This window comes from Protopterus annectens, chromosome 2.part1, assembly GCF_019279795.1.
Source record: "Protopterus annectens isolate FY-2018-M chromosome 2.part1, PAN1.0, whole genome shotgun sequence".
Classification (NCBI taxonomy): domain Eukaryota; kingdom Metazoa; phylum Chordata; order Ceratodontiformes; family Protopteridae; genus Protopterus; species Protopterus annectens.
In genome coordinates, this window is record NC_056729.1 from 942607254 (window position 1) to 942620456 (window position 13203).

A 13203-nucleotide genomic window follows, 5' to 3' on the forward strand; every position below is an offset into this window, starting at 1 on the left:
TCTGGATCTTACCCATTTTGGCTTTGGAATGGGCAGATCCTGTCTGTTAAATCTTCTGGATATCTTTGAAAATGTGACCAAGGCCATTGATGAAGGCAAATCTGTGCACACAGCATACCTCGACTTGGCAAATGTTTTCGACACAATCCCACATTCAAGCATTACTGATAAACTTAGCAAACAGAATGTAAACCACTTCGTTGTATGATGGGTTACCAGCTGGCACACAAGCCAGATACACTATCAAAGTGGGTGACTCCACATCAACCAGCAGGCTTGTTAGCAATGGGGTGCCACAGGGTCAGTGCCAGGCCCCCTACTGTTTGGTATATACTTCTCAGAAGTTCAGGTCAAAACTAAAGAGTTGTGACTGACAAAGTTTGCAGATGACTGCAAACTAGGTGCAATCATTGAATCCCCAAATGTTGTCAGTTACTCCAGGAGTGTCTCACACAGACCAATGACTGGTGTATTAGTCTCGGTCTCAAACTGAATGCAGACAAATGCATCATCATTCCTTTCAACACAGACAATGTCCCTTCACAATATCAAATCAATAACAACAGCCTAAGTACCCATGAAGTGGTAGGGGACCTGGGATCACAGGTTGGCTGTAACCTTAACTTTGACAACCACTTGTCTACTGTTGTAAGGAAACCTTTCCACGTAGCTCACTTGATTAGTAAAGACATCACCTCAAGAGCAAAAGAAGTTATAACCTCCCCTGTACTCACTTATCTGGACCGTAGTTGAGTATAACTCCCCATTCGGTATGTACCATACTAAGCACCTACAGCAACTAGAGAGACCTCAGAGGTTTCTAACAAGGAAGATAGGGCCTCCAGTATGTGCCTTACATGGACCGACTAGAATCCCTGTCACTGTACTCTGTATCATATAGACTTCTTAGGGGAGACTTATACCTGGTCTACAGAGCAACTCCAGACCCAAACCTAATGAACTTACTGCATATCTGTAAATCAAATAGTCTAGGGCTATCCATTCCAGGAACTTAAGTATGGCCTGTGACTTAAATAGGACAACTGTTCAAGAGGAACCTGGATGAGTGGATGGGGCACCTTAAATTCTTACCGGGGATAGTGCCTACAACTCTCCTGGACATGGCAGTCATCGCTAAATGCAGTGTTGGGTATTGACTAGTACTTCTATGATACTACATTGTGTTGAAATGGCTAGGCTTAAAATGACCTCTGGGTCAGTAGCCTAGTAATCTCCTATGATCCTTCCTCCAGAAAAAAAGACTGGTTACTAGTAGGGTGCTTCAGGGCTCAGTACCGTGGCCTCTTCTGGTTGGCATCTACTTCTCTGAAGTTAAGGTTAATGTCAAGGGCCTCCAACTGACCAAGTTTGCAGATGACTGCAAAATGGATACATTGAATACCCCAGACACAAATATCTTCCAAGAAGGCCTGACGCAGACTAATAACTGGTGCCAGAGTCATTGTCTAAAACTCAGTGCCAAAAAGTGCATCAAAGTATCCGTCAAAAAGATGTCCACCTCAGCAAACTACTACATTGACAATACACCCCTAAAGGCGGATTCTGTAGTCAGAGAATTGGGAATGCATGTACGCAGTGATTTGGCAGTTTACCATCATGTGTCTATTGTAGTGAGGAAATCATTCATGTTGCACAACCCATAAGCAGGGGTGTGGCATCTAGATCCAAACATGTCATCATTCCACTGTACACTGCTCTCATAAGACCAATCACTGAGTACCCCCTTCAGAGTGTATCTGACCAGGAATGTGCAAAAACTGGAACATCCCCAGAGATTTCTCACAAAATGTATACATGGTGTGGAAAACAAGTTAAGTGCAGACCATCTCAAAGCCTTGCCCTTATATTTGGTCTCCTATGGGCTGATGACAGGTAGGTGACCTATGTCTGGCCTACAAAGCATCCTTTGATCCAGCCCTAATGGACCTGTTGCACATCCATAAAACATATTCCATTAGCAATACCAGATCCAGGGACCTAAACCTTGCCTGCAGCATAACTAGGACTTGCTGGAGAGGCAGGTTTGTATCTCAGAGGCCCCCCCTTCTCTGGAAGAGACTTCCCATCCATGTGAAGCACAGGTCATCCCTGCACTTATTCAAATGAAGCTTGGATTGGTGGATGGGGAACTGTAAATATATCTGTTTTCTGGCACCTACATCTCTGTTAGAGAGAGGAAGCTTGTAAATGCTCGTCCACTCATGGCCAAGTATGTATGAATATATGTATATAGATTTGCTATCATTTTGATAAACAACACTTACACAGATTTCAAAATTGCATAGTCACATGGACGACTGGTAAAAACAGTGAACCACAACTGTCATTTTTGTGCATAGGACATGAAAAAAGAGTCTTCATGGTTTCTGTTGAAGCAGCTTTATTCTACACAAACACATCACTATAGAGACTTCCTGACTTTAACTTAAGTAACTTATATACAAATTAACAACTCTGATATGCATGCTCTCTCTCTCTGGCTCCTTCTTCAAAATGGCACTAAGGGATTACACATGTCTAGAATTTATATGTGCATGTACAGCCTCGCATGCTTTTTAAAGATATAGCATACACATACTCGTAGTATGAGCTACATCCTCCCTCTTTAAGAAATGGATCATATGATTGTTATGAGACTATTTGACATGCAAAATTACAGAAAATCTTTAGTCATCCACTATACATTATCAAATCCACATGTATGTGCAATCAAGTCCACATTGCTCTGTCTTTCACACTAGGCTTAGATACCTGACCATAACGTGTGACATAAAAAGATTTAGCAACTGGAACAGTTTCTGCAAAATGGTTGACCTGTGGAATGTTCGAATCAATTACTGGAATGGAGTCAAAATTTTGAATACATTCTGGTCTGGAAACAGTGTCTGATTCACTTTTAAATTTAGGGTCTGCATCACAGAAACAATGTTGTGATTGCAATGATGATGATACCTTCGGAGTTTACCAAGTAGGGTCTCAGCTTGGCACAGATGCCTGTAATCTGTCCTATTCGATCAAAACCTTTTGTTGTCATACCATCTCTCCTTCCCTCAATGGGCGAAATAATCTGCTCGATCTGTCATAACTAGTTTTCTGGATATTATACTTCTTAAACAACTGAGCCTTGATGGTTTTATTGGTCTTAGATTTAGGCTGCACCAAACTTGAAGAAATAGGTAGTGTAGTTCTAGCTTGTCTGGAAAACAGTCTTTGAGCAGGTGAGCCAAGAATATCATGACTGGGTATGTTTCTGAGATTAAGTAGATTCAAGAATACATTGGTATTGACATGCTTTGACCTTTCAAGTAATTGCTTTGCACTCTGGACTGCACGTTCATCTAGACCATTGGACTGAGGATATTCAGGACTACTAGTGACATGCATAAAGTCCATTCTTTTGCAAATTTCTGAAACAACTGGCTAGTGAATCGAGTACCATTGTCAGAAAAAAGTTTGTGTGGACTACCATGAACTGAGAAATGATGTTTCAATTTAGTAATAACAGCAGTGAATGTTAGGTTAGGTAGCAGATCAATCTCAAATCAATTTGAATAAGAGTCTACCAAAACTAAGTAATGTTGATTGCTCCACTCAAAGGTATCAGTTGCTACAGTAGACCAAGGTAGTTCAGGAACTGGACTTAGTTGAAGTGGTTCTCTTTGTAAATGCATTCTAGTACTATTCCATATTGAAGAAGAAGAAAGAACTGTATCAATATCTCTTGGTAATGAAGGCCAAAGTACTAATTCTCTAGCTGTTGTCTTAGTAGATGTGGACCCTGGGTGACCATGATGCAAAATCTGGATATATTCTTGTTGTAAAGAAGCAGGAACAACAATTTTAGGACCTTTGAAAATAATGCCATCTTCCATCAACAATTCTTCTCTGTAAGGAAAATATGTTTGAACTTCAGGTGGTACACTAGATTGCTTTGATGGCCATCCAACATTAATATAGTGATTGAGCTTCTTTAAAATTGGATCAGTCTGAGTGTGATCTCTTAACCCATCAAGTCTAGTGGTGGAAAAATTATGCACTGACATCATATCAAAGTCAACATTTTCTGTGTCAAGCTGTTCTGTTGTATTTCTGAATGATCTGGATAAGGTATCAGCCAGCTAGAGCAATTTGCCTTTCATATAGACCATTTTGAAGTCATACTTTTGCAATATGAGCATCATTCTTTCTAATCTCGCTGGAGTGGAATGCATAGGCTTCTTTGGAATAGTAACTAGAGGTTGATGGTTGATTTCAATCTGAATAGCTCAACCATAAATATAATCATGAAACTTGGAACATGCAAATACTGTTGCCAAAAGCTACTTCTCAATTTGAGCATACTGCATCTCAGTTTGGGTTAGTGTTCTAGTTGCATACGCTACTGGTCTGCCCTCTTGAAGTATAACTGTACCTAGACCAAATTTTGAAGCATCACAGGAAAGAGTAACTGGTTTAGTCACATCATAGTATCTTAAAGTAGGTGGGGTGACAATTTTCTGCTTGAGGTCTTCAAATGCCTTCTGGTGCTGTTCCAGCCATGACCATGCAACATGTTTGCATGCAAGCGGTCTTAAAGGTGCTGTCAACTCACTGAAGTCTGGTATAAATTTGCCTAAATAGTTGACCATGCCCAAAAAACTCTGTAAAGATTGAACATTATCTGGTGCTGACATTTCAAGTAATAGCTGCTTGCCTGGTTGGGTCTGGTCTCAAGCCTGTACTTGTAAATAAATGACCTACATACTTAACTTCTGGAAGTCTGAATTTGCATTTCAGAGTACTGAGCTTCAAGTTTACTCCACGTGCTGTGTCTAGAACTTTCTTGAGGTTTCTGTCATGCTCTTCTTCACCATTGTCTCCAACCAATAGATCATCTACTATTATGGCACAGGGATAACCTGAAAAAATGTGTTCCATTGCACGCTGAAAAACTTCACTTGCAGAATTTATTCCAAATGGAATCCTTAAGAATCTGTATCTGCCAAACAGAGTATCAAAAGCACTTAGAAATGAGGATTTGCGATCAAGCATCCCTTGCTAAAATGAACTCTTTGCATCGTACCTCCCAACTGTACCGAATTATTCATTTTTTTGCCAAGTTTTGGGGTCAAATAATGGGGTGCCACGATTCCAGAGTGGCACCCCTTCATATCCAGTTTTCCCAGCTTGTTCTTTAAAATGTTATTTTTTTCTGCATTTTGAGCTGACGTCATCACGTGCACGATTATGTCAGCTCCATCGGCCTGTCAGAATTGAGCTCAACTCGCGTGCGCATTTCAGGTGTTTGAATGCGCACGAGCAGGAAAGAAACAACTGCTGCTGCTTTCTGCATGGATCTGCTGCGAGCGGGAAGAACACCTTCTCTTCTGCTGCTTCATGGGAAAGAATGGACTGCTTTCTGCCTGGATCTACTGCAGCCTTCACTTCATGGTAGAGCTGCTTATTTCGGGTAGGAACTGGTGTGTGTGTGTGTGTGTGTGTGTGTGTGTGTGTGTGTGTGTGTGTGTGTGTGTGTGTGTGTGTGTGTGTGTATGTGTGTGTGTGTGTGTGTGTGTGAGTTGTTGAATATGTAGAGAAAATGGAAAGAAATCATTGACTGCCCCGTATTATAGGATATATGTCATTTTATTTTGAGGACGTAAGTGGTCTCAACCACCAGGACCCATTTTCAGCAATGATCTAGTAGTTACAAAAACATTATAGTTACATACCTGAAGTAAGTTGGACAAAATGCATTACAGCAATTAAAAAATGTACATGTGCATGAAAATAAGTACTAAACGGTTTAACATGGTAGGTAAATCAGATAAATCGTAACAAAGTGTTACATGACTACAAACCAAAATAATGTTTAGAGGGAGAATATATTTAAGTAATTATGTAACTGTGCAGGGGAGCAGATATTTAAAGAGGAACCTCATGAAGCCAACTGGGAGAAAGGTAGAAGAGAATACAGATGACTAAGTTTGACATATTATTACATTTAGTATCGCAGTGGTGCTACATGAGAATAATGCTGTGAGACTGATCTGAAAAGGGCATTGCTGATAGACTTTAGGAGCAAAAGTAGAGTAGGCTTTGCTTCTTGATCTCATTAAACTAATAAGAGTTAAGTTGGCTCAGTGACTGGAGTCAAATTAGTGGATGAATGGACAGGTCTTCATAAGTGAGGGACGCTGTGAGACAGAGTGACTACATGAGGATGGACAGAATGTATGCTGACCTCTGTTTGGGAAGGGCATTGTCTTTATGCATTGTGTGGTAGTCATGCTGCTTTTTAGATTGGGTAATAAAAGAGCACACCTTATTTCAATTTTAGGGTGGAGCAAGGTGGATCTACTTAAGAGTATAGGTATCATGTATATAAATCTTTTTATATGAATTCATCAACATTTAACATATATATTTGATTAAGACTTGTCCCATTTCTTTTTGTAGCTCAGTCTTATTCTGGAACGGTGATTGAGATATGTCTGGAGGAAGTTTTGGGGGATTATATTTGGAATATTAGTCTCAGTATTAAACAAGGTATATCATGTAATTTATCAGTTGAAGGATGAGCTGCTGCTTTTTGTAGATAATTTCAAGAACAAGAATAATGTACATGGAATAATCTGATTTATCTTTCTAGCTCTGCAGTAGAGTGAAGACATTGACAGTAGTTAAAAAAAGCAATTTCCCTTTTAGGAAGAAATGGAAAAGGGTGTCAAAGGATTTTTCAGAGAAACACACAGTACAGGTGACCCCCCCCCCCCCACCGGCACATGCACACTTCCGTAGCACCTCTCTCCTCACTTCCTGCTTCTGTCAAAGCCTGCCCTCTCTTCCTATTCCTACTTGCAGTATTACTAATTCAATGTAAAGCATTTTGTTACTCTGACATACACCTATTGCTTCTACATTGTTTTGCAGCTGAAATAGCCATTTAAATATTTGTTTGTGTAATTACTGAACTGCATTATTTCTATATTGCTGTATTCTGAGCCTGAAAATGGTTCACGTCATTGAATCTTATATTTTTGTAACCTAAAACATTAAGATTTAAATATGTGTACTTATGCTACTGTGTGATGTGTCATATTTTAAACGCCTAGAAAACCTCTGACATGTCTGAAAAAACATAGTGTGCACAAAACAACTTTCAGTTCTCATTAGCTGTTCATGTTTTTTGCCCATAATTTATTAGTGAGATCACTTGTAGTGAATCAACAGTACTGTTTTAAGATCATAATGTCCCCTAACTCATTGGTGCCTGCTTGTGAGAGCATAGTCATTCTGACCAATCAGACTCTGATGTTATTGCACGTTACTGAAAATTATATGTATTATCTAAACTCGCCTATTAAGCTACCCTAGGAAATGCTAGGCTGAAATAAAAAGGCAGCTTGCTGAAAGCATAGCTCCTCTTAAACCATGTTTATCACTGAATGGGTTTGTCTACCAGGGAAGGAGTATATACAGATTCATTGAAAGACATCATCACCATACCTGTACCAGTGTCTCTGTTTTCCCTTTGATCCATTAACACTAATGTGAATCTTCTGTAATGTTCCTTTTTATTACATCTCCAACAGGACTTTAATGAAACTTCCCTCCGACTTCCTGATAATGTGACATAGGAGTTCTCTATGAGTTGAAGGGAGAGAAGATTTATTTCTCAAAATTGTTTGGCTAGTGCTTCTAAAGCAAGCTAGCAAGCTGGGTCACTTTTTGTGCTCCTCAATATGAACAAAAAACAAAAACAGGTCTGGCTAGTGTTCCTCACTCCAGTAAGTGTCGTTTTTTTAAACACTACAACAATTGTTTTTTTTTTATTTCTGAGATGTGCCTTTCATATATTTTTGTAGTGCAATAATTTCTGTTTTTTATACAAAAGCAAACTGATACTTGTTAGTTGACACTGTATATTTTGATAGTGCAATCTTTTCTGCTTTTTGTGCAAAAGGAAACTGATACATGCTTGCTGCTTTTCTTTTAGCTTAGAACTGTAATCATAATAATAAGTTTGGAAAGGTGGAAAGTGTTAGGTCAAACTTATTTATTCCTCAATGGTTCATTAGTATTTTTGGCACCATTTTTGGCACCATCCCATGGGTTTAGGGGTATAAACACTGCCATCACTGTGTAGTATTATACCATGTGTATTGTAACAGAAATAACCCCAGCAGCAATATAAGCACTTGCTGTCAAAAGAAAAACTCAACTGAGAAAACATTAGGTTGGTTGGAGTCCTTTACCCGAAATGAAAATTTAAGCCTTAATTTTGTTATGGTAGAGATATCTGGCTTCCTGAAGTCAAATCACAACTGTCACAGGCGGTAATGTTTTAAAATAAATAAGTTTGCACTTATTGTTATTCCTGCAAATAGGTTTACCAGTTTAACAGCTTTTTCTTTTATTTATATGATTGCAGGCAGGAGGCTTTACTTGTGTGTGTATTTATATTAACAGCTTATTTTATTTATATGATTACAGGCAGGACTCATGAGGCTTTACTTCTGTGTTAATTTATATTAACAGCACCTTCTTTTATTTATATAATTGCAGACAGGAAGCTTTACATGTGTGTGTATTTATATTAGCAGCAGCTTTTATTTATATGATTGCAGGCAGGAGGCTTTACTAGTGTGTTTATTTCTATTAACAGCAGCTTCTTCTCTTATTTATATGATTGCACTGCAAGCAGGAGACTTTACTTGTGTGTTTATTTATATTAGCAGCTGAGCTTCTTTTATTTATATGATTGCAGGCAGGAGGCTTTACTTGTGTGTCTATTTATATTAACAGCAGCAGCAGCTTCTTGTGTGTGTGGGGGGCCATTTTGGTTGTCTGTTCATCAAATTGCATTTGAAAGTTGGTATCCCACAATTCCATTGGAGTGGGCAGAGTTACATAAGTATGCATGTAAATTTTATGTTTATCAGTATACATATTTGTACCTATTTTCATAGGCCTTTGTCCAGATTTTTGATGCTTCCAGGTTGAGAGGTATGCTTTGCATCCAAAACAGAAAACAGAGTGGTATTCGGTATTAGAGCTGCAACTTCTTCTACTGTGTGCATTGGATGATGTTGTCTTTTAATGCTTTGTTCAGATTTCTTGGGTCAATGCATATCCTGTTTTCATCTGAGCCTTTTTTGTGAGTGGCTACGACGGACAACACCCATTCAGTTGGTTCTGTGACTGGACAAATCACACTATGCTGCACCATTTTATCAAACTGAGCCTTAACTTTGTCTTGCATAACTATTGGAACTCTTCTTGCTGGTCTGACTACTGGAGTGACCGCTGGGTGTAACTTCATAGAATACACAACTTGAAGTGTACCTAACTTGTCACTGAAAACAGTATAATTTGAGAAAATCTCTTCGTAGAAATTGGAACTCGGAAATGCACTTATGTGATGAACTTCTTTGGCAAAAGAAAGTAGATTCATCCTTAAATGATCTTTGACACCCAATAAAGATTGCACTGGTCTTCAGATTACATAGAATATCAAGTTGTAACAGTTCTCAGCCAGGTAACATGAAAGCATCACTGAACCTTCGGTTTGAATTTCTTCACCTCCATAAGCAACAAGTCTCGCACTACTGGTTACATTGAGGTGTTTGTTAGTTCTCACTCTTGCAAATGTGTCTGCTGATATAACATTACACTTTGACCCAGTGTCTGCTTTGAGCTCTGTGGATTTTCCATTGATCTGGACAGTACAAAACACTTCAATTCTTGTTAATAAGTTCACTGCATCAACTCTTTCACCAAGCACTAATACACCATCTACATAGAAAGCTGACTGCTTCGGCTCTACTTGATCAACTTGCTTTGTTGTGTGATCTTTCTTTATAATTGCGTAATGCTTACTTGATTTGCAAAATGTTTGGAAGTGGTTCCATTTTTTGCACTTGCGACATTGCTAACCATATGCTAAGTACTTCTCTCTTTTAGACTCATGATTCGCACCACAGTTGCGACAGTTATAAATAAAGCTAGATTTGGGTTTTGCTGATGCATGCCTGTACTGCGTTGAGTTGGTGCTTGCACCCTTCTTAGAACTTTCTGAAAAGCCTCATGCCTTCTTCGGAAACCCTGTGGCTGCCACGTGCATAGGCCTTCTCTTGTTTGCCACATGTTGCATACTATCTACATATACTCTGGAGCTAACTAAAACCATGCGCTTGTCACTCACAAGCATACTTGTGTGTTTTTCTGTCACCTCATGGATTTGACAAATCTCTATGGCTTTGCTCGATGTTAAATCACCTGTCATGAAGTAAAATCTTTCTCACAGCAGAACTGTTAATACCACATACAAACCTATCCTTTATCAGCTCATCTTTTAAATCACCAAACCAACATGTTTTAGCTCTGCTTCTCAAGTCAGTTATATAAGCTGCAAATGTTTCCCCTGGTTTCTGATCTCTTGTGTAAAACAAATGCCTCTCTAATGTAATGTTTGTCTGGGGGTTACACATTTCTCTGAACTTGCACTTCAAACACTCGGGGTCTTCCCTTGATTCAGCTTGTACAAGAATATGGGGTCCACCCCTTCTCCTTCATATACTGCTGATGCATACACAAATGACCGCTCTCTTTCTATGGCCTCTAACCCTGCTAGGTTTAGCAAAATGAATGACCTGGTGCATGCATCTCTATTGCATAAGTTGATTGCATAAAAATATCATTCTCTTGCTTAAATATTCTCCAATTCTCTGCAATATTCTGATCAAATACAAGTGGTAGGGGCTTTTGAAATCCGTCTGCCATATTAACATATACCAGTGAAGGGTTTTGCAAATAAGCATAAACATACACACATGCCAGAAATTAATGCCAGTAATTGTCCTATGCATTTGTGCTCTGAACTTATACCTTTGTTGGGCTTTTTTTCTTATGCTAATTACCATTAACAAGAGTACTGAGTACTTTAGAATAGTTGGTTTGCAAAATATATTTCTTTTTTGCATTTGATGCTTTATCTGTGAAAAGTGAAAAAAAGCTAAAAACATTTATTCATTTACATTCATTTACATTCAATAACTACAATGTTACAATGTGACTAAGTAACTTACAGGCACTACAATACTCTAGTAATCACATCTTTTGCAGAAACAAAACCTATTAAGTGTGAAACATATCACTAAAACTGCACAGTGCGAATTTTAAACTTCTGAAACATTAAAAGAAAAGAATTTAAAGTGAAAAGAAAAAACCAAATGGAAGTGGCAAAATCACTAAACAATTTTAATTTTAATTTTGAAACAAATTGAATGTTTTAAGTTGTTTTGAATGTTTTTACAGTGTTCACATTTTTATTACAAAGCATTTGAACAAAGTGGATGTTGAGAACGAAATGGTAGTAAACCTAAATATTGTGTCTTATGTGAAATATGTATGTGTACCCCTGTATGTATATATACCCCCATAATATACCTAACTCTGAGACTACACTATAGAAAGAATAGATATAACTATCTTATCCTTAAACTACATATTCCTTGATATAGTGTTTTTGTATTTATTTGATGCAGTGAGTTTTGGTATTCAGTGAAGCAGTGAAACTGGTATCTCGTGCAGTTTCGTGTAATTCATACATGCAAATTGTTTATAGCAGCTAACGCTGCACCCCCTTTTTTAAATATACCCAATTCCAAGAAATTTCTACAGTGCAGAATTCCAAGATCGCACATACTGCTCTGTCAAGGAATCTTCATTAATACCGTTTAAAATTCAAGATCTTCATTAACATATGGTTTGTGACAGTCAAACTTACTTTGTGAAGTTGATCATATCAAACCTATATATGATGTATATATGTTATAGATATATTATATGTATATATGTGTGTGTGTGTGTTGTATATGTGTGTGTGTGTGTGTGTGTGTGTGTGTGTGTGTGTGTGTGTGTGTGTGTGTGTGTGTGTGTGTATATATATATATATATATATATATATATATATATATATATATATATATATATATATATATATATATATAGATATATATATATATATGGGTCTACTTCATAAAATTGAAATTTCATAATGTTGAATTTCATAACATTGAGACCAAAACATCTAAATCCCAAAACATTGAAAGTGTGCTTCATAACACTGTAAACTACAATGCAGATGTAAATAACATCCTCTCCACCTATAACAACACCTGAATAACAAACACACTTTCTACTATGTTTCTGCAGGGGGGCAAGCCCCCCTGTACCCCCCCATGTAGGGAGCTCTGCCACCCACACACCTCCATAAATTAAATATACCAACTCCAAGATCTCACTACAGTGAAAAAAACTTCCTAACCTCACTGTATCATACCCACATGGGGGGTGCAGGGGGGGCTTGCCCCCTGCAGAAATGTAGTAGAAAGTGTGTTTGTTAGTTAGGTGTTGTTGTAGGTGGAGGAGATATTATTTACTTGTGCAGTTTACTTTTCAATGTTATGAAGCACACTTTCAATGTTTTGAGTTTTCAATGTTTTGGGTTTTCAGTGTTTTGAATTTTCAATGTTATGATCTCAGTGTTATGAAATTCAATGTTTTGAAATTTCAATGTTATGAAGTAGACCCATATATATATATATATATATATATATATATATATATATATGTGTGTGTGTGTGTGTATATATATATATATATATATATATATATATATATATATATGGGTCTACTTTATGTAGATGGAAATGTCACATCATTGACTTTCAAAAAACTGAGACGAGAAGACCGAAGTTTCACATGAGTGAAACTTCACATTACCGACGTTCAGAACACTGAACATTTGACTTCCCCACAGTCTGAGATGAGTGGAACAGGAAGTCTGCCCTTCTCTGCACTGTAGCACAATCTTGGAGATGGTATATATAAGTTGCAGGGGATTTGGGGAGTGTGTGAAAGTTTTGTTTGAAATTCAGTAGGTGTGTTTGAATGTAAGCTTTACTACTGAATATTCATATCGGTGCTACAGTTACCAATATGAATATTCAGTGGGGTTTTTTTTGAGTTTTGTTTTGTGATTAGTAGGCAGGTATATTGAAAAGTTGTAGTTTCTGTTTATATTTATTTGCAATTGGTATATTTTACTTTCTATTTGCAGTATTATGGTTACTTTCTGGTTCGCTTTTTGTTATCGGTTCATGTGTTGGTAGGTTCCATTAATTCGTGTTTTGTAGC

The 13203-nt window shown here is 37.8% G+C and overlaps 1 protein-coding gene across 1 annotated transcript in view; it reads left to right on the forward strand.

Annotated features, from left to right (window-relative positions):
* Positions 1 to 13203, forward strand: part of LOC122794922 (probable ATP-dependent RNA helicase DDX60) — a 2165155-nt gene that overhangs the window by 1102415 nt on the left and 1049537 nt on the right. The gene's annotated exons all lie outside the window — the stretch shown is intronic.